The sequence below is a fragment of the Ochotona curzoniae genome, unplaced genomic scaffold, assembly GCF_017591425.1.
Source record: "Ochotona curzoniae isolate NIBS_2020 unplaced genomic scaffold, NIBS_Ocur_1.0 scaffold_4505, whole genome shotgun sequence".
Classification (NCBI taxonomy): domain Eukaryota; kingdom Metazoa; phylum Chordata; class Mammalia; order Lagomorpha; family Ochotonidae; genus Ochotona; species Ochotona curzoniae.
Window position 1 is genome coordinate 23,954,659 of NW_024467118.1, and position 21,451 is coordinate 23,976,109.

At 46.0% G+C, this 21,451-nt stretch overlaps 1 protein-coding gene across 1 annotated transcript in view; it reads left to right on the forward strand.

The window, feature by feature from the left end:
* Positions 1–15,839: 15,839 nt before the first annotated feature.
* The window catches only part of N4BP2 (NEDD4 binding protein 2), a 75,279-nt gene continuing 69,667 nt past the window's right edge, over positions 15,840–21,451 (forward strand). Inside the window, exon 1 of the mRNA XM_040966381.1 lies at positions 15,840–15,957. The gene's annotated coding sequence lies outside the window, so the exon portion shown is untranslated. The remainder of the gene's footprint in view (positions 15,958–21,451) is intronic.

Below are 21,451 nucleotides of genomic sequence, written 5' to 3' on the forward strand. Positions count from 1 at the left end.
GGTTGACAGAGGAGACACAGACACCGATCTTTCATCTGCTGGCCCACTCCTCAAATGATTGCAGTAGCACACGATGAGCCAGGCTAAAGCCAGGGGTCCAGAACTTCATTTAAGTCTTTTTACCAGAACGACAGGATGCCAAGCTCTTGGACCACTATCTACTGCAACTGATTTCAGGGAAACAGAAAAGACCCCTCACCATGTTGCTTTCATAGTGTATAGAAATAAGTGGTTTTTAAATGTATTTGTAAGAATATTACATGGGAGGCCTGGTGTGGTAGCCTAGTGGCTAAAGTCCTCGCCTTTCATCTGCCAGGATCTTATATGGGCACCAGTTCGTGTCTTGGCTGCCCCACTTCCCATCCAGCTGCCCACTTGTGGCCTGGGAAAGCAGTAGGGGATGGTCCAAAACCTTGGTACCCTGCACCCACGTGGGAGATGCAGAAGAAGCTCCTGGCTTCTGGCTTTGGATTGGCTCAGTTCTAGCTTTTGTGGCTATTTGGGGAGTGAATGATTGGAAAGAAGATCTTCCTCTCTGTCTCTCCTTCTCTCTGTATATATGCCCTTTCATTAAAAAAATAACTAAATAACATCTTTTTTAAAAAAAAAAAAAGAATATTGCATGGGAGCTGTCACAATTGCTCAACTGGCTACCTTCATCCATAAGCACTGATATCACATTTGGGTACCAGTTTGTGTCTCAACTGCTCCACTTCTCATACAGCTCTCTGCTATGGCCTGGGAAGCAGTGCAAGATGGACTAAGGCATTGGGGTCTTGTACCTGCCTGGGATATCTGGAAAAAGCTGCTGGCTCCTGGCCTCAGATTGGCTCAGACCCTTGGTACCATTTGGGGAGTGAACCAGCAGATGAGGGCTCCCTCTGTTTCTAACACATACATACATACAAGAGGATACACAAATGGCAAAGATAGATATGTAAAAGTTTTTATGTTACTAATGACCAGAGAAATGCAAATTAAAACCACAATAAATGCTGACAGGGATGTGGAGAAAGAAGAGTTCTTATACATTTATTTTATTTTTTTATGATACAGTTCTACAGTCTCAGGGATTGCCCCTCCCTGCCAGACATAGGAAATCTTACGCACTTTTGGTAGGGCTGTGAATTATAATTATTAAGAGACAACAATGTGGAGATTCCTTTAAAAATGTGAAAACCAGAACTATAGTCACTAAACTTGCTGAGACAAAATTCAGTGGAAAATTGGCCAAGAGTCATTTGGATATATGATTCTGATGCCACTGGAAAGATCTGAACAGTAATTAGCTTTCCAAGTCATTTTCATATAGATGATAATTAAAATTGACTAGTGTTAATGAGATTATTCAGGCAGTTGGAGAGTCCAGTTAGAAGGAAAGAAGGAGATGATTGACACTGGGCAGAATTAATCTCCTAAGGATGAGAAGAGGAGTTTTGGAAAAAAATAGTCATAAAGAATTTGCCAAGAGGTATTTCAAAATCATAGCATAGAGATCAAAGGAACAGTGCGATGATTAACTTTCGGTATCAGCTGAACTGGATTAAGGGTACCTGAGAGCTGGTAAACCTTACTCCTGGGTGTATCTACAGGAGTGTCTTTGGAAGAGATTGGCATTGGTGCGGCCTTAGCTCCGTTCACTGAGCTAGCCTAGGAGCAGCGCCGCTCCAGCAATAGGGAGTATGCCTAGCACATGGCTTTTGCTTACTCAATTTTAGTCTTTAATAGAAGGAACCTTAATGCCAGGGCTGAGCTGTTATAAGCCTAGAATATTTTGTAAAATAAGAAAATAGAGCCTGGTATGATGGCTCAGTGACTAAATCTTTGCCTTGTATGCCCTGGATCCATGTGGGCACCAGTTCATGTCTCAGCTGCTCCACTTTCCATCCAGCTCCCTGCTTGTAGCCTGGGAAAGCTGTGGAGGACAGCCCAAAATCTTGAGACCCTGCACCTGTGTGGGAGACCTGGAAGAAGCTCTGGGTTCCTGGCTTTGGATTGGCTCAGCTCTGGCTGTTACAGTCACTTGGGGAGTGAACCAACGGAAAAAATATCTTTCTCTCTGTCTTTCCTTTTCTCCAAAAATCTAGCTTTCCAATAGAAACAAACAAAACATATATGTTAAACTATATTTAAAATATATTTTCCTTAAAAAAAAAAAGAAATGCTTTAGTAAAAGAGCAGGCATGTCAAAATGACTCAAAAATAATTAACCTGAAGGGAAATGGCCCAACTGACTAACCTACATCAGTTTGAGAAATTATATAAATAGTGTTACTACAGGATAGAATAAATATCTAAATCCATACTTACATGAATTTAAATAAATATAAATTGAATGGTTAGGAAGAAATAACTATTATTAAAATGCCAGTGAATAGGCTGGTGCAGTGGCTCAACGGTCTAATCCTCCACCTCCATATGGGTACTGGTTCTTATCCTGGCTGTCTCTTTTCCCTCCAGCTCTTTCTTGTGGTCTGGGAAAGTAATGGAGGATGGCATAATTTCTTGTGACCCCGCACCTGTGTGAGAGACCTGGAAGAAGTTCCTGGTTTGAGATTGGTTCAGCTCCTGCTGTTGCAGCCACTTGATGGATGAACCAGTGGATGGAAAATCTTTGTGACTCGCCTTCTCTCTGTAAATCTATGCTTATAACGAAAATAAAGAACTTTTTTAAAATAAATAAAACTTCAAAATGATTTATTTAGTGTCTTTGGGCCATCTTCTACTGCTTTGCAGGAGTTCCTTCCAGGGAGCTGAATGGGAAGTAGACCAATCAGGACACAAACTGGTACCCATATGGGATCTTGGCCCTTGCAGAGTGAGGATTTTAGTGATGGAACCATCACATGGGGCCCACAAATAAATCTTTAAAAGAATTTGAAGGAGCCTGGTGTATATGTATATGCACACATATTTTTCATAAAGTTTTCACAGAAATTTTGTTTTGTGGGCCTTGCACAGTAGCTTTTTGGCTAAATCCTTGCCTTGCATGCACTGGGATCCTATGTGGGTACCAGTTCATATCCTGGCTGCTCTGCTTCCCTTCCAGGTTCCTGATTGTGGCCTGGGAAGGCAGAAGAAGATGGTTCAAAGCTTTGGGAACCTGAACCCATGTAGGAGACTCAGAAGCTCCTGGTTTTGGATCAGCTCCGCTCCAGCTGTTGAAGCCACTTGGGGAGTGAACCAGTGCATGCAAGATATTTCTCTGTCTCTCTTCCTCTCTGTATATCTGCGTTTTCAATGAAAATAAATAAATCTTAAAAAAAAAAGAATTTTAAGTGTAGTTACTTTCTGAAACACATTGCTTTCACACTATCAGAAAGTGGAAAAATATAATCAAGATATTGTAAGTCAGGGATTGTACTAATACATATGAAGGTTAGAAAGGAGAATAAAAAAACGGAGGATTTTATATAGATTGTAGGAAGACTAATGAGAAACAACAATGAAATGTATTGTGAGATTCTGGACTGGATGTTCTAACAGAGAAATGGCTTTAGCAAAATCATGGTTACATTTCAATGAGGTATATAATTATTTCATAGTAAGGTAGCAATGTTAACTTCCTGATTTTAATAATTGTACTGTGGTTATGAAAGTCGTTAACAATTGGAGGAACATGGTGAAGGATGCAGTAAATTCAATTATTTTTGTAATTTTCTGGTCAGCATAAAAATGTTTGAAATAAAAAAGTAAGCAATAACAACAAAAAGACAATGATGGTGTTGGGTGTAGTAGTTAAGACTCGCATTATCTATTGGAGTGCTGGTTTGAGTCTGTGATTCTGCTTCTGATCTCAGATTTAGTTCCTTACTCTTGGCCTGGCCTCAGTTGACCCAGCCTCAGTGATTATAGGAATTAAATACATATAAATATATGTTATTTATGTATTTTTTAAAAAATAATTGGGGCCTGGCATGATAGTGTACTGGTTAAAGTCCTCGCCTTGCACACGCTGGGATCCCACCGGTTCTAATCCCGGCAGCCCCGCTTCCCATCCAGCTCCCTGCCTGTCGCCTGGGAAAGCAGTTGAGGAGGGCCCAAAGCCTTGGGACCCTGCACCTGAGTAGGAGACCCGGAAGAGCTCCTGACTCCTGGCTTTGGATTGGCTCAGCTCCAGCCATTGTGGCCGCTTGGGGTGTGAACCATTGGACAGAAGATCTTCCTCTCTGTATATATGCCTTTCCAATAAAAATAAATAAAAATCTTAAAAAAAAATAATTGAAAGGTTGAGTTACATAGAGAGATTTTCCATCTATTGGTTTACTTCCCAAAGGCTGCAATGGCCAAGCTGAGCTGATCCAAAGCCAGGAACCAGGAGCGTCTTTCTGGTCTTCTATGTTGGTGAAGGATCCCAAGAACTTGGGCCATTCCCCGCTGCTATCCCAGGCCAGAAGCAGGGAACTGGATGGGAAGTGAAGCAGCTAGAACTCAAAATTGGTACCCATGAGGCATGCTGGCCCTGCGCATGGAGGTTTAGCCTGTATGCTGCTGCGCCGGCTCTGTTGGGGGAATTTGACGATTGTACTAGCTGGTGACAGCACTCTAGCCCTCTGTTAGAAACAGTACAGAAAGGACAATAAAGAGAGGTGAGATTTAGAGGAGGAGACATAGAAACCTTCCTCAGGAGGAGTGGTGTCTCACATGGAACCAAAAGAGCAAAGCATTCATGGTCAAGTGGGTACTTGCTAGCCTGGTGATGGGAAGCAGAGACCTTCAGTGGCACAGTGCGGCTGCACCTTTGGTGCCAATGCACAGGGCTTACTATAGAGTGGGACATTGAACAATGTTTAATCAATTGAACTGGCTTCAGTTTGAGTCTTAAGTACATTAGAATCAATACATGTTATAGCTTGGTGACATTGGGCCAGTTACCAATTCTGCTTGTGTCTCATTGTCCTCTGAAAATGGAAATTATAATCCTTTTGTTGGGCTGAGATTAACCTGTACTCACTGCAATTTGTTTAGTTTTCTTTTTGGGCATACAATGCTTTCTAGTCTCTAATTACATAGGCCATATAGCTTCCTGTTACTTTATTAATCCCCATGTATGTTTGATGAAAGAGTAAAACAGTTGACTTGCTCCATGACAAACTTTATTCTGTTTGCAGTTCTATTCTGTCTTAATCTAACATGACATCTTGTCTGGCCCTGCAAGTAGTTAAGACCAAATGAAAATTTCTAACGGATAATTCGTCATAAGAAATATGACTGGTTTTTACCTAGAACTAATTGTTAATGACTAATCCTTCCCTTTTGAGGATCCTTGGGGAAAAGTAAGTTTCTTAAAGTCATTTGTTGCTAATTTGCTGACATTGGGCAGAACTGAAAGACAAAGGTGGTTGTGGAAAATTTTGCTAAAGTGTTTCTGCCTCTTCTGGCCTCCACCCCCTCGCAGGATTATGAGAGGTATGCTGTGGTTAGAGAATGGGAAAATTGAACTGCAACTAACAAGAAAATTGCAGGCCACTTAGAGTGGTCTAGGGTTGTAATAACTTGGGTTACTTGGCTCAGATTCTGAATTTCAGCTTTTCCAGCACAGTAACAGTACCTTATATTAATTGAATCAAACAAATAAAATCAATTAGTGGATTCATTAAAGATTTAAAAAAATTTTTATTGCAAAGTCAGATATACAGAGAGGTGTAGATACAGAGAGGAAGATCTTCTGTTTGATAGTTCACTCCCCAAGTGACTGCAACGGCCGGTGCTTCACTGATCCGAAGCCAGGAGCCAGGAACCTCCTCCAGGTCTCCCATGCGGGTGCAGGTTCCCAAGGCTTTGGGCTGTCCTCGACGGCTTTCTCAGGCCACAAGCAGGGAGCTGGATGGGAAGCAGGATTGCCGGGATTAGAACCAGCGCCCCTATGGGATCCCAGCATGTACAAGGTGAGGACCTTAGCTGCTAGGCTACCATGCTGGGTGCCCTGTGTTTTGTAATTTGTAGACTGTGTATTATGGTTTCATATTCATATAACATATATTTAACTTCACTTTCAGGGTGCTTAACTCTATTTTGCTTTATGAATATGTTTCTGAGCCTTGCAGGAATTTTCCCCAAGTACAACTTAGCTGTTTAGCGAAAGGATATTTCTATCTATAGATCTGAAGACATGCAGACAGAACTGGACACTACCTCCTGAATGGAGCTAGCTGCAAAGTACTCAGTAAGCCTGGATGTTGGAAACTCATGTGTGAACATGTTAAAATCATTATCAGCCAACAAGTTTTCTTCATCCTGGGATAGGATGTCCTGCAGTTCTCAAACTGCTCCCTGAACTGCAAAATCCATGAATTTGTCGTTCCAGTAGGACATCACTACTTGATGGAGATCAGCAAGCACTAGTTGAGAGGGACGTTTAGTAGGTGGATTGTGCTTGTTGCTCCCAGGCCCAGTCTATATTTTGTCTCAGCAAATTCTGCTTTAGTTTAGGGTGAGTGTCTTCCCAAACAACCTTGGACTTTGCGACTTGGACTCCTTTGAGATTTTTTTTCTTGTTTTTAAAAGAGACGACTATAATGGAATGTCTCTTGTCTCATTATTTGTTTGTTTATTTATTTATTTATTTAATGATACAGCCTATTTTATGATACATAGGCTGTGGATTCCCTGGCCCCACAGGCTCCTCCCCCCCATCAATGTGCCCTCTATTATTTCAATGCATAGTCCCTTCTAAACAGTCATAAGTCCATCATTCCACCATTTAAGTGTATCCTGACACGGTAGGTATGGACAATGGCAGAGAGTCCAGCATCCTATTGTCAAGATATATCTAACAGTTTCATTGGGTGTCCATTTTTGGCTTGGAAATAGGCCTGTATATTGCATTGTGGAGATTTTCTTTTTAAAAAATAGCCCAATTTGGGGTCTGGTGCGATGACCTAGTGGCGGTATCCTTGCCTTATATGCTCCGGGATCCCACACAGGTGCTGGTTCGAGTTCTGGCTACCCTGCTTCCCACCCAGTTCCCTGCCTGTGGCCTGGGAAGGCTGTGGGGGATGGTCCAAGGCCTTGGGACCCTGTATGTGCCTGGAATACCTGGAGGATACTCCTGGCTTCAGATCACCTCCAGCTATTGTGGCTGCCTGGGGAATGAATCAGCGGACAGACCATCTTTCTCTCCGTATCTCTTCTCTTTGTATATCTGCATTTACCATAAAAATAAATAAATTAAAGATTATTTTTAAAACACATAATCAAAATTTGAGAATGTAAAAGTATTTCATTACAAAAAGCTTTGTATTATTTTCTTAAAAAAAAAAACCCAAAAAACCTCAGAAGACTGAATTGTTAACATTAGAGAGACATAGATTTGCTATTTGTTGGATTATTCCCTCAAGTGATGACCGCAGCAGCCTGGACGAGTCATACTGAGGTCAGGATCCTGGAACTCAGCCTAGGTCTGTCTTAGCAGCAGCAAAGCCTCATCCACCTGCCTCAGTATCTACTGCCTCCTTGGCACACAGCAGGAAGCTGGAGTCAGAGGCAGCATAGGGGCTTGAATCTAGGCATTTCAACATGGGATATGGACATCCGAAACAGCATTTTTTTTTAAAGATTTATTTACTTTTATTACAAAGGCAGATATACAGAGAGGAGAGACAGAGAGGAAGATCTTCCATATGATGATTCACTCCCCAAGTGAGCGCATTGGCCGGTGCTTCACCAATCTGGAGCCAAGAGCCAGGAACCTCCTCCAGGTCTCCCACGCAGGCGTAGGATCCCAAAGCATTGGGCCATGCTCGACTGCTTTCCCAGGCCACAAGCAGGGAGCTGGATGGGAAGTGGAGCCACTGGGATTAGAACCGGTGCCGATATGGAATCCTGGTGCATTCAAGGCAAGGACTTTAGCCGCTAGGCCACATCACCTGGCCCAAAACAGCATTCTTAATGTGCATCAAACACCTGCATTTTCTTTCTTGCTTTCTACTTTCAGATTTATTTTATTTTGGGAAATAGCACCATGGCTTAGGAAGCTAATCCTCCACCTGTAAGTACCAATATCCCGTGTAGGCGCCAGTTCATGTCCCAGCTGCTCCATTTCCAATCCAGCTTCCTGTTACTAGCCTGGGAAGGCAGTAGAAGATACCCAAAAACCCCTGGATCCTGCACCTACATCAGAGACCTGAAAGAAGCTCCTGGCTCCTGGCGTCAGATTGACTCAGCTTTTACCATTGTGGCCAGTTTGGGAGTGAACCAGTAGATGGAAGGTCTTTCTGTTTCTCTTTCTCTCTGAAAAGCTGCATTTCAAATAAAAACGAATATGTTTTAAAATAATTTTAAAAAATATTGATTTGATTTGATTTGAAAAGCAGAGTTATGGGCTGGGGGAATATGCGGGGTGGTTCATTCCGCAAATGGCTGCAACAGCCAGGGCTCGGCCAGGCTGAAGACAGGAATCAGGAGCTTCATCTGGGTCTCCCACATGGGAGCAGAGGTCCAAGTATGTGGCCCATCTTCTGTTGCTTTCCCAAGTGCACCAGCAGGGATCTGGATTGAATGCAGAACGGCCTGGACTGGGGTCGATGTTGGTTGACATAGTGGCTTAATGTGTCATGCCATTTACTAGGTTTTCTTTAGCTGCTACTATTAGAGACTAACTCATGGGCCTAGCACAGTAGCCTAGTGGCTGAAGTTCTTACCTTGCATGCTTCGGGATCTCATATGCACGCTGGTTTGTATCCCGGTTGCTCCAGTTCCAGCTCCCTGCTTGTTGCCTGGGAAGGCAATCAGGGATGGTCTAAAGTCTTGGGGCCCTGCACCCACGTGGGAGGCCTGGAGGTGGCTCCTGGCTCCTGGCTTCAGATCAGCTCAACTCAGCTCAGCTTTGGCCATTGTGGCCACTTGGGGAGTGAAACAGCAGATGGAAGATCTTTCTCTCTGTCTCTCCTTCTCTCTGTAAATCTGACTTTCAAAAAAAAAATCTGGAAAAAAAAAGAAGAAAAAACCTCAAGTTAACTTAAGCAAAAAGAGGGATGAGTTATTATTACAGAAATATGTGAATATTTTGAAAAAACTGAGGAAAGACGTACCAACTGGCTGCATGATAACCTGGATCCAAATTGTGGAGAGTCTGGACAGTATTTTTTTTCTCCATTTCTTCTCTCTCTTTGCTTATCTTTCATTCTTCTCTTGAACAGCTTCCCTAGCTCCCGAGGACATATTGTGAGTTAACTCCATTTGGGCTTAGTAGCTCTCTCTCTCACACACACATACATAGACAGACACCCCAGAATGTCTTTAAAATCTCCAAATCTTTATCCTAACTTATATGTTCAAGCAGTCAAGGACGACCCAAAGCCTTGGGACCACCCACATGGGAGACCTGGAAGAGGATCCTGCCTCCTGACTTTGGATTGGCTCAGTTCTGGCCATTGTGACCACTTGGGGAGCGAATCAAAGATGGAAGATCTTTCTCTCTGTCTCTCCTTCTCTCTATATAACTGGTTTTTAATTAAAAAAAAAATCTTATAAAAAAAGAACAATTTGCTCCATCTCATTCCAGAACAATTTTAACATATTGATGCCATTCTTCCTTTTTCCTTCCTGCTTTGCTTTCTTCCTTCTCTCTCCCTTCCTTCGTCTCTGCCTATCCATTCTCCTCTGTTTTTTCTTACATGAATATACATAGCACATACTCAGTTTTCACTGAGCAACACAGCCTAGAGACTGCACAGTTGCAGTACTTAGAGAATGCTGTTATTCATTTATATTAGAGGAGTCCATTGTTTTCTTTTAACATCTGGATTTGTGTGTACTGTGAAGATTTAACGAGTTCCCTGTTGCTGAACATTTAGGTTTTCCTAGTCTTTTGCTATTACCAATAACACTGCAATAAAATACCAGGCACAGGTGTAATTTTAACATATGCTTCAGAGTACATTGTATTTCTTTTTCTTTAAGCAGTCTTTTTTATGCTTTGTGCATTTTTTCCCTGTTGGGTAGTTGGTCTTTTCTTTATTGATTTCTAGGTGTTTTGATAGTAGAAAAATAAACCTTTAGTGTCTGTGAATTGCCTTTTTTCTTGTTTGCTATTTATGTTTTATTTACTAATAGTTTTTGCTTGAATTCTAAAATTTCATCGAAGGAAAATAAAGACATTCACCCTTGGTTAATTAACTGCAGTCAGGGACATAGAGCGATTTTTCCAAAAGCTTTGAGTCCCTTCCTGTAGAAGGGGGTAGGTACAACTAAAGGGGAAATTGTGAGCTAGGAAGGAATGTATTACATTAAATGTGCAAGGGGCATATGATAGTCTTGGTGGATACTTCTTCAGGTCTGATGGAAAAGAGGTCAGAGTTGTAGTGAAAATATACAGCCACAAACAGTCACCGTTGCAGTTGAGTAGAGTAGGGTAGAGACGCATTGCTGTGGGCAAAGAAGAAGCAGTTCTGTTTGGGCACCCGGGGAAAACTTCACAGGAGAAAGGGCACTTGAGCTGGGTGCTATATAGATGCAGAGAAGGGAAGATGAATGACCAGGTGGGCAAAGTTCAGCACTATTGGGAGCAGGAAACACAAGACAGACTCAAATGGAAAATGAGCCAGCGACTGGAAGACATTAACAGTATGCTCACAAACATCAAGTTCCCTTGTTGGCAAACAACATGAGATACGGCTTTCTCTAATATTACTCGCAAAGGTCGAGAACTGTTGGTTGCCATCTTAGTTATAGAAAGAGACTTGTCTCAGAAATAGGGAAGTTACCTATGCATAATTTAAACAAACAAAAAAACCTGGCTTTGCCAGTTCCATCTGTACCCTTTCCAGTCAAATTTGGACACTGTTTCCCACATCCTCTGATGCAATTTCCCCCACAGGGAAATTGGGTAAAACCAAGGTTAATTTTCCTTCTTTGTTTTTTTTTAAGATTTATTATTTTTATTGGAAAGTCAGATTTACATAGAGGAGGAGAGACAGAGAGGAATGATCTGTGTGTTGATTCACGCCCCAAGTGACCACATTGGCCGGAGCTGAGCTGATCTGAAGCCAGGAGTTCGGATTTTCTTTCGTGTTTCCCACATAGGTGCAGGGTCCCAAAGGCTTTGGGCTGTCCTCCACTTCTTTCCCAGGCCACCGGCAGGAAATGCATGCAAGGTGAGGACGTTAGCCACGAGGATATGGCGCTGGGCCCTAAGGTTAATTTTTCAACGCACCCCTCAGCTCACCTGATTGTGAGGCCCATGAGGTCCCTTTGTTGCAGGAAGAGTGGCAGGATTTGGAAGCATGAACAGACAGGACTGGATTTCATTTTCAGGTGTACAGACAAGGGACACCATCCAGAGGATGAAAATAGTTTTTATATCCTAACAGTGGGCATTTGGCACAGCTGTTCAATCACCACTTAGGATGCTGCCTCCCATGTTGGAGAGCCAGCATGCCATTCCTGGCTCCACTTTCAAATCCAGCTTCCTGCTAACGCGCGTGATGGGGGACAGCAGGACATGGCTCAAGTACTAGGGCACTTGTCATTCATACAGCGGAGTTGTAAATTGAATTTCAGGCTCCTGGCCAGTCAGGACTGGCTGTTGTTGGTATTTGGGGAATGAACAAGCAGATAGTAGGTCATTTTGTCTTTCTGCTTTTCAAATAAATAAAAGGCTTGGGGTTTGCTTCTTGGCCCGGGATGGCTCTAGTCTTTGGGCTCCTGTATCTACTTGGGAGACCTGCAAGAAGCTGCTGACTATGGACCAATCTAGCTGTGGTGATTGGGCTATTAGGCCCAGAGTAGATATTAGAAATGCCACTTTTTTTTAAAGATTTATTTTTATTATTTTTTTATTGGAAAGGCGGATATACAGAGAGGAGAGACAGAGAGGAAGATCTTCCATCCGATGATTCACTCCCCAAGTGAGCGCAACAGGTCGATACTATGCCGATCCGAAGCCAGGAGCCTCTTCCGGGTCTCCCACGCGGGTGCAGGGTCCCAAGGGTTTGGGCCGTCCTCCACTGCTTTCCCAGGCCACAGGCAGGGAGCTGGATGGGAAGCGGGGTTGCCGGGATTAGAACCGGCACCCATATGGGATCCCGGGCGTGCAAGGCAAGGACCTTAACCACTTGCGCCACCGTGCCGGGCCCGAAATGCCACTTTTGAGACATAAAAATTGGGTATTAGAGAATATAAGTAATTTTTCCACACCACAGAGTTTGTAGAACCTGTTGAATGTAGTCCATATATAAAGTCATTGAAATTTACTTGTTTTAGATAACAGTAATATTAGCTAGCATCATCTCCCCCTGATTTAAGACTGATGGGGTCCTGGCATGGCAGCCTAGCAGCTAAAGTCCTCGCCTTGCATGCGCTGGGATCCCATATGGGTGCCTGTTCTAATCCTGACAGCCCTGCTTCTCATCTAGCTCCCTGCTTATGGCCTGGGAAAGCAGTCAAGGATGGCCCAAAGCCTTGGGACCCTGCACCCATGTGGGAGACCTGCAGGAGGTTCCTGGCTCCTGGCTTCGGATTGGCGCAGCTTTGGCCGTTGCGGTTACTTGGGGAGTGACTGAACGGAGAGATCTTTCCCTCTCTCTACTCTCTCTGCATCTGACTTTCCAATCAAGATAAAATATGGGGGGAGGGGAATCCCAGACGATATAGAATTGTATGATAAATGTCAGAAATAGAAATCAAAATCAAATCAAATAATAATCTTAAAAAAGACTGAAATACATGGGAATTCCAGCATATGTTGGTTCTACTTTCTTTCAGCAACAATGCTATTCTGAAGTTTAATTGAGAATGAAAGCAATTTGTCAGCCATTATGCAGAGGAGGAAAAAAAAATCCCTGAGACAGATTTTCTTGTGGTCTGCCATATGCTGTGTCATAGCGCGCTGCTCACTCATTCTACCACTTATCAAACAGCCACGAGTGTTGATGTTTGTACAAGCTTCTCAAGTTGGCAATGAGGGACACAAAGCTGAATGGGAAACAAACCTGTGTTTAAGGAATGTATTACCTAGTAAGGGGGATTGCAAAATATGTAAATAATTAAGCAGAATGCATCAAGTCAAAATCAAAGGAAGAACTATAATGGTGGCATTGATTACTTTTGTAAGAAAATCACACTACGTGCTAGACACATTTAGAATTTTGCCACTAAATCTAGCTCTTTGTTGAAAAGCCGGCTTTTAAAAAATTCTTTAATTTTAAATTTTTTAGAACATTAAAATCTGTTTTAATAAATATTTATGAGATCAGATATAGTTTTAAGAGCAAAATGACATTCTACTCCCTTCTATCCATCCTCCCCAGCTAAAGAGGGCTTTAGATAAGTATTGCAGGCTTATTTTTGATACTGTGGCAATTTTATTTAGAAAATTCCAAGTCCTTTCCCAATATATATAAATATACCATTTCCTTGAAAGCCAGAGTCAAACGCCAGATTCATCTTGAGGTATTTTACTTTTTGCCATTCCCCAGATTCAAACTGCAGATTCAGATTTGCAAAGTTCAGTATGGATACTGTCACATAAAGCATATCCAGTCGTGGGGTCACCAATCAGGAGACCAGAGTGCAGAGCAGGAGTGGAACAGCACTCCCAGCTCCTAGTCAATAATTCAAGGATTCTAGCATGACTTTGGATGAGAATGAGCTCGATAAACAATCCATTTATCCCTTGTGTTAACTTAAGGCGAGGTCTCTGGCTTTCAAAGATGTGTTGTGTGCTTTTCCCATTGGCTTAGAATTTGAACCAATAAGGAAGGAGGAAAGCTTGATAAATATTCACAAAAGTGGGCTGGCTTTGGGAATGGAAGGGCTGCTTTGTTCTTCATTGGAGCTTGATTTTGAGAGCTTTATGGTATTGTTTTTGTTTTAATTGAAATAGTAAGCCGACTGTTTAATATTCAGCCTGGGCTATGTGCCTTGAAATACATTCTCCAATAGTAACAACACCTTCTTTCCTAATGTTCAGACTTGAGATGTGACGGATTCTTATGTTCAAAGAAAAATCAAGAATTTAAATGCAAGTTTTTACTATCTTGCTCACCATATTTCCTATGAACAAAGTTCATATTAATTTGCGAGGCTTGTTTGAAGTTTATAATTATCAGGGTTCTTTAATTTTGAAAGTGGCATATATTACAGTTATTAGTCTCTTTTAATGGATGTTTAGAGTGAGTTAATGTTAGGTTCTCAGCACCAGCTGTTTATATATCTTGAATCTAGGTTATTACTTCTTTTTAAAATTTAATAAAAGCATTAGTAAAGGTGTTCGCTTCGTAATTTCTTAGCACTGGAACTCAGAGGTTGTATAAAAGACAAAAAGTAATACAAAGGTAAATTTCTCCGCTTTTGACTTTCCCTGGATTGGTAAGTTCATGGCAAGATCGACCATCTTTAAGTGCTTAAATATTACTGAATTTCACTAAGTATGAGTAGGTGTTCCAATTAGAACTAAAGGTAGGGAAAAAAAAAAAACCCACGGGCACTTTTTAGAATTCACACTAAGTTTAAAGTAGGCACCACAACAATAGTGATAGGTAACTTTTTTTCCCACACAGGGGAATATTTTGGTTGAAGGTTATTTGATATTTCTAGGAATAAACACTGAAAGTGGAATGAAAATGAACTGCAAAGGGAGGGGGCAAAGGACAAACCTGGCACAGCCACCACCCCTCCCTATCCCGGAAAACAGGGGGGAAATTTTTTACGTACTTTGAAAACACTAAAAATATGTAAGAACAGACAAAACAATGAACTAGAGAAGGCCGAGTTACTGGGGAACAAAAACGGAGCAGGCGTGGGGGCAGGCGGGCTATTAACTAACCCTGCAATGTCAAGAAGGAAAGAACACTGTGGCTTTTTCTCGGCACCCTGAACTCCGGCTCTGACGCGGGGCAAAGGCCGGTGCCCGCAGCCCCAGGAGCAAACGCGCACACCTCGCGGCGTCTGCGCCAGCGTGTTCCGGGGGCCGAGGGGCAGCCGCGACCCGGGCCGCCACGGAGGACTGCGCCTTTGTGTTCCCGCCGCCGTGGACTCGGGGGGCTCCCCGAGCCAGCAAGCTGCCTGCCGTGGGGGCCCCGAGAGCTGAGGCCGCCAGGCTCTGCCCGCCGCCCCTGCCAACTTGCCGCCGGGACGCCGCGCGCTGGGCGTGCCTCCACCCTGGAGAGCGGCTACTACGACCTTGTGTTTGTTTGTTTTGATTTTCGGGGTTGGGAGTGCGCGAGGAGGGCCCCGAAGCCGCCGTGGTTTACCGCGCCGTTTATTTTGGCAGAAAATTCCGACCTCTCCCGCCACCTCCCCATCCCCCCATCCCTACGTTCACCAGCCGCCAAACACCTCCTTCGCCTTTCCCCAGAACGTGACCTAGAGAATGGGGGCTCCCTGCTCCTGAGCAGGCTGCGAGGGACGAGGGAACACCGACAGGCCCTCCGACGCTCGCGCGCGTGTGTGTGTGTGTGTAAGCGTGCGCGCGCCGAGCCGGGGGAGCCATTGCCGCAGAACCGGTCTGGCCGGGGCCGGCTTTCCTGAGGGCGCGGGGACGAGGTAGCCGGGAGGGTTCGGGTCGTCCCGGCCGGCCCCCTCGCGGGGCGGGCCGACGCGCCCTGACGGATCTACGGGGACGAACCAGAGGTCGAGGCGGGAAGCCGGAGGGTGTGGGGCAGGCGAGGAGGGCGGCGAGCCACCTGGGCGACGTGGCAGCCATCGCCCGCTCCCCCAGACCCTCCCCGCGCGGCCGCCCACCCGCCCTCTCGCGGCTGGCTCCTGTCAGGCTGCTCTTCCCCAGCCCGACGGAGAGCGGCAGTGTCTCCCCGCCGGCCGCTCTCGCCGCGCGTCTCTCCCCCGCCACCGCGTCCCCCCTCGCGGCCGCCCCCTGCTCGCCGCCAGCCCTGCGCCGCGCAGGAGAGTGCAGCGGCGGCGGCGGCGGCGGCGGCGGGAAAGGGCTTGCGGTGCCCGCGTCGCACACACGACGACGCGGCCCGGGCCCTCGACGCCCTCCGTCCGTTCCAGAAGCAGGTAAAGGCGGCGGGTCTGAGGGTGGGGGGGGGTAGGGGAGAGGGGTTCCCCCTCCCCGGGGGCGCCCCGGGGGTCGGGGGCGGTGTAAGGGAACGGGTCCCCGGGACGACGAGCTAAAGCGGATGGCCCTGAGGCTGCGGAGGCCACCGGGGTCCAAACACCCGAGCGTGGGGGACTCGGGCGCGGGGCGCCTCTCGTCCGACCCGTGGGCCCCAGCGGCAGCCCGGGCGGAAGGGAAGTGCGGCGTCGGCGAGAGGCGGGTCCTGGCGCGCAGCCGGAGGCCGGGCGGAGGTGGGGGCCGCGTTGGCGGCCGCTTCCCGGGCGTCCGCGGCCCGTGGCCTGCAGGCCCCGACACACCCCTTTGGTGCTCCTCCACCCCCCACCCCCGGGCCCTCTTCCCCGTTCGTTCCCTGCGGGACTTGACCTTGCGTGTCTCTCTCCGAGCGCGGAGTCCGAGCAGAGCTGTCTGTTTACTCACTTCTTCCAGCACCCAATACACCGCCCTAATACACCGCGCGATTGGGGTTTGGGTGCTGCGGGACGGGAGTAGGGGTGGGGGGAAGACTTTGTCTTCTGCTGGGATCGGTATTAATCTGTCCCTGGTCCCCCTACCCCTTCGGCAAGTTTGATTCTGCCTGGGACCCTCCTGGCGCGCTCTGGAGAAGTGCTTTGCTTGGAGTGAGTCATTTTGCCCCGGGGGTGGGGGCGGGGGTGGGCACAACTTAGTCCTCGGGCTCTTTTAGTTTCAAAACAAAATAGTTTTCTCCCGGGGAGAGGAGCGCGAGCGATTTGAGCCATGTGGAGGGCAGGGCACGGTCAGGCCGAGCTTACCCTGACCTGTCGGTGACCACCTTTGGAACGGGTTTGGACACATCGCACGGGCCTCCGGGGCACAGTTGCGCCTGGAAGGCAGGATTGGCCGGTTTTTCTCCTCGGCTTCTTTAAGCCAATCGGGAGGCGCTGCTTGCCCGGAGACTGGTTCGCTCCGGGAGAGGCAGCGGATTGGTGGAGCTGGAGCGTGGACTCCGGGCGCGGAACCTGGCCCCTGGCAAAACAATGACTGCGCCCTCCTGGTTTGTTGTTTAAGTGTTTTAATCCCAACATCAGCGTTTTTCAGTTCGGAGTTTGAACATTCTCTTTTTTTTTTTTTCTTCTTCCTGCGCTTTGGCTCTGTTGTGACTCAGGTTAGCTTGCTCCTCCGCTCCTCTCCTCCAAGAATCCTTTGAAGAGAGAGCATGCGTTTTGTGTCACTTTTATCTCCTCGTAGTTCTGCGTTTTGCTTAAGGGCAGAAGTGAGGGCGAGTTTTAGAGTCTGAGCCTCCATGTTTATTAAAGTGCTGTTCCTGGCATGGGGGCAGGGCTGTTGGATGGGCAGTGGGGCTGGTGGCAAGAATGGGAAAGAAGTGGTAGTGTCCCTGGAAGAGGCTATGGTGCAGTGGATCAGAGTAATCACAGAACAGCAATCAGAAGGCATGCTCAGTGTTAGTTGATTGAAAGGGGAAGAGAAGGCCTGGATTTTATGGAAAGGTGGGCTTTTTTCTGTGTGTATCTCTTGATCATCTGTTCAGGCTGTTAATCTTGGTGTCTCTTTTTTTTTCCCTTGAAAATATATTCCTATAGTTTGCTGCTTTTGGTTATTTTTAATTAACAGACATTTGAAATCCGTATACCCATATCTGTTTTAGCTTTCTTTGGGTTTATCATTCAGCATACTTCCAAGTTGAGAAGTGTCTTCATTGAACAGCTGTGATAATCATTTATTACCTGTTGTTTTTAAAAAGTCTATTTGTTTTTATTGGAAAGGCAGATTTACAGAGAAGGATACAGAAAGATCTTCTATTCACTGGTTCATCCCATAAATGGCCACAACGGCCAGAGCTGAGCTGATCTGAAGCCGGGAGCCAGGGCCCTGTTACAGGTCTCCCGCACGTGTGCAGGGATCCAGGGAGTTGTGTGGAAGTGGAGCAGCCAGGACACGGACTGACACCATATGGAATGCCACCTTCAAGGGGGGGGATAAGCCAGTTGAACCATTGCACTGCCCTCTATTAGCTAATATTTCTTTTTTTTTTTTTTTAAGATTTATTTATTTATTGGAAAGTCAAAGATATACAGAGAGGAGGAGAGACAGAGAGGAAGATCTTCCATCCGATGATTCACTCCCCAAGTGAGCGCAACGGCTGATGCTGCTACGCCGATCCGAAGCCAGGATCCAGGAGCTCTTCCGGGTCTCCCACATGGGTGCAGGGTCCCAAAGCATTGGGCTGTCCTCCACTGCTTTCCCAGGCCACAAGCAGGGAGCTGGATGGGAAGCGGGGCTGCCGGAATTAGAACCAGCGCCCATATGGGATCCTTGTGCGTTCAAGGTGAGGACTTTAGCCACTAGGCCACGCTGCCGGGCCCCTAGCTAATATTTCTAAGCTTAATTCTTCATCAGGATTTATTTCAGTGTAAGGTATGAAGTTGCTTTGCTTTATAAACTACTAGTAAATATTTGATAAGAGTAAGAAATGACACATTCTTTGTATTTTTTTCTAACATTTAATTTACTTACAAGTAATACAGAGATAGGGAGAGATCTTCTGCTGGTTTACTTCCCATATGGCTGCAACAGTAGCAGCTGGGACAGTCTGAAGCCAGGATCTAGAAGCTTCTTCCGTGTCTCCTTATGTGGGTGCTGGGGCCCAAGTACTTGGGCCGTCTGCTGCTTTCCCTGGGATATTAGCAGGAAGCTGGATTGCAAGTGCAGCAGTAAGGACTGGAACTGGCTCACATGGGATGCGAGCACCACAGGCAGAGGCTTAACTTGCTATGCCACGGTGCCGACCTTAGCACACACTTTTATTACATTACTTTCATAATATGCTTTAGTATTAGTAGGGTGAATCAGCATGTCTTTTTTTTTTTTTTTCCTTAGGACTAAAAACAAAAAAGTTTAATTGGAAATTCTGATTTATAGAGGAGACAGATCTTGCATCTGCTGGTTCACTCCCCAGGTGGTTGCAATAGCTAGAACTGAGCCAATCCAAAGTCAGGAGCTTCTTCCTCGTCTTCCACACCTGTGCAGGGTGCCAAGGTTTTGGGCCTGTCCTCTATTGCTTTCCCAGGCCACAGTCAGGAAGCTGGGTTGGAAGTGGAGCTGCCACATGCACAGCGCATACAAGGCGAGGGTTTAGCCACTAGGCTATTGCACCGGGCCCACATGTCTTGTTTTATAACAGATAAGTCAGTTGAGGAGTTTGGAAGACTGACATGAACAGCGTTTAGTTTTTCTGTTTTTGTTTTGCATGTTCAGTGCCTTTCTGTCTTAGAGTTACTGTGTCTGCTGTCGAGTCTCGCCTCTTCTCCTTGTCCTCTCCCACTCTGCTAGCTCGCTGTGAGACACAGACAATATTCCCAGGAATTCTTTTTGCTTCCTTCCCCAAGTAGTAGTTATTACATGCTTTATAAAAAAAGATTTATTTATTTTTATTATAAAGTCAGATATACAGAGAGGAAGAGAGACAGAGAGGAAGATCTTTCGTCCTATGACTCACTCTCCAGATGACCGCAAAAGTCGGTGCTGCGCTGATCCGAAGCCAGGAGCCAGGAACCTCCTCCACCCCTCTCGCACAAGTGCAAGATCCCAAGGCTTTGGGCTGTCCTCGACTGCTTTCTCAGGCCATAAGCAGGTAGCTGGATGGGAAGGGGAGCTGCCAGGATTAGAACCGGCGCCCAAATGGGATCCTGGCGCGTTCAAGGAGAGGACCTTAGCTGCTAGGCCATAGTGTCAGGCCCCATTATCTACTTTGCAAACTGATAGGGCCTGGTGTGGTAGCCTAGAGGCTGAAATACTTACCTTACATGCGTCAGGATCCCATTTGGGCACCAGTTCCTGTCCTGACATGTCTGCATCTCATCCAGTTCCCTGCTTGTGGCCTGGGAAAGCAGTCAAGGATGACCCAAAATTTGGAACCCTGTACCTGCTTGAGAGACCTGGAAGAAGCTCCTGGCTCCTGGCTTCAGATCGGCGCAGCTCTGGCTGTTGCGGCCACTTGGGGAGTGAATCATTGGATAGAAGATCTTTGTTTTGCCTCTTCTTCTCTGTAAACCTCACTTTCAATAAAAATAAGTAAATCTTTAAAAAAAACAATAGATTTATTTTTTGTACTTATCAATGCATTGAGACACTTTTTAAAAATATTTGTGTACTTATTTGAAAGGTAGAGTTAGAGATCTTAAATCCACTTGTTCACTGCAAGTAGAAGCTGGTTGGGGTTGTGCCAGTCCAAAACCAGCAGCCAGGAACTTCATCCCAGTATCCCACATGGGTGGCAGGAACCTCATGTTCTCGGTCCATCCTCCCCTGCTTTCCCAGGCACGTCAGCAGAGTCGGAACTGCTACAACAGGGACCCGACTTGGCGCCTGTATGGGATGAGTGGTGTTGGGCTGGCTTGCTGTGCCACAACACTGGCTCCAGGTTTGTACCACTTACTCTGTGAACTCAGGGCTGTCCTGAGGTTGGGACTTAATTCTCTCCTTTCCCCTTCCATCTTTCCTTCCTTTCTGCGGTCTAGTACTATTGCCGACCCTCTGCAGATACACAGATGTTAAAAGAATGTTAGACTAAATAATAGGGATATTTTGCTATAAAAGTTTCCCAGGCCCTCTGGTATGGAATAGTAGGTTACATTGTAGCCTGCAAAACTGGACTCCCTAATGGGTGCTGGTCCAAATCATGGCTGTTCCACTTCTTACTCACGTGGGAAAGCAGCAGAAGCTACAGGTACTTGGGCTCCTGCGCACACGTGGGAGATCCCAGTGGAGCTCTGGCTCGTGACCTAGGCCCCGCTTTGGCTGCTGTGGATGATGTCTCTCTCTGGGCATGGTTGTCTGTAGCTTTTTGGTGAGAGAGATGGTGCTGGACATAAGTGTGGGATGATTGAAGGTGTCTTCATTAGCCAAGCCAGGAACCACTGCTGTGTTTGGAGTCACACCTTCTTAATACTAGCTGCAGTTACTAGGCAACCGTTCAGCTGCTGATAACAGAAATCAGCAAATGATTGAAACCCTGAGAGGAAGAAATGGTCATTATTGTGAAATCCATCCATTAAGCTGAAGATCTCTGTTCCAGCTTCCCCAGTGGTATAAATTTCACATCTCCAACTCGGATACACTTAAAAAAAACCCAGCAAACATCCGCAAAGTTAATTCCCCTTTTCCTGTCCACATTCTGTTAGTGCTAGTAGTCTGCTCAGGCCTCATTTCTGCTGCAACTCTTGAAAGCACACCGATTAGAAATAAAACGTCTTAGCATTTGCATCTGTGCCGTGAGCGGAGAGTGGGGAATACACATGTAGGCCGTGGCCGGGGGCCACCTCTGTCCTCGGAGTCTGTCGGCAGGAAGTAAGAGCCCAAGCCGTGGAGCCTGCCACACAAGTGGGCCAGCCAGCCTCCTTGCCAAGGCAGGCTTTGAGGGGCTTGGGAGGGTAGTGTGATCAGGCAGCAATGCAG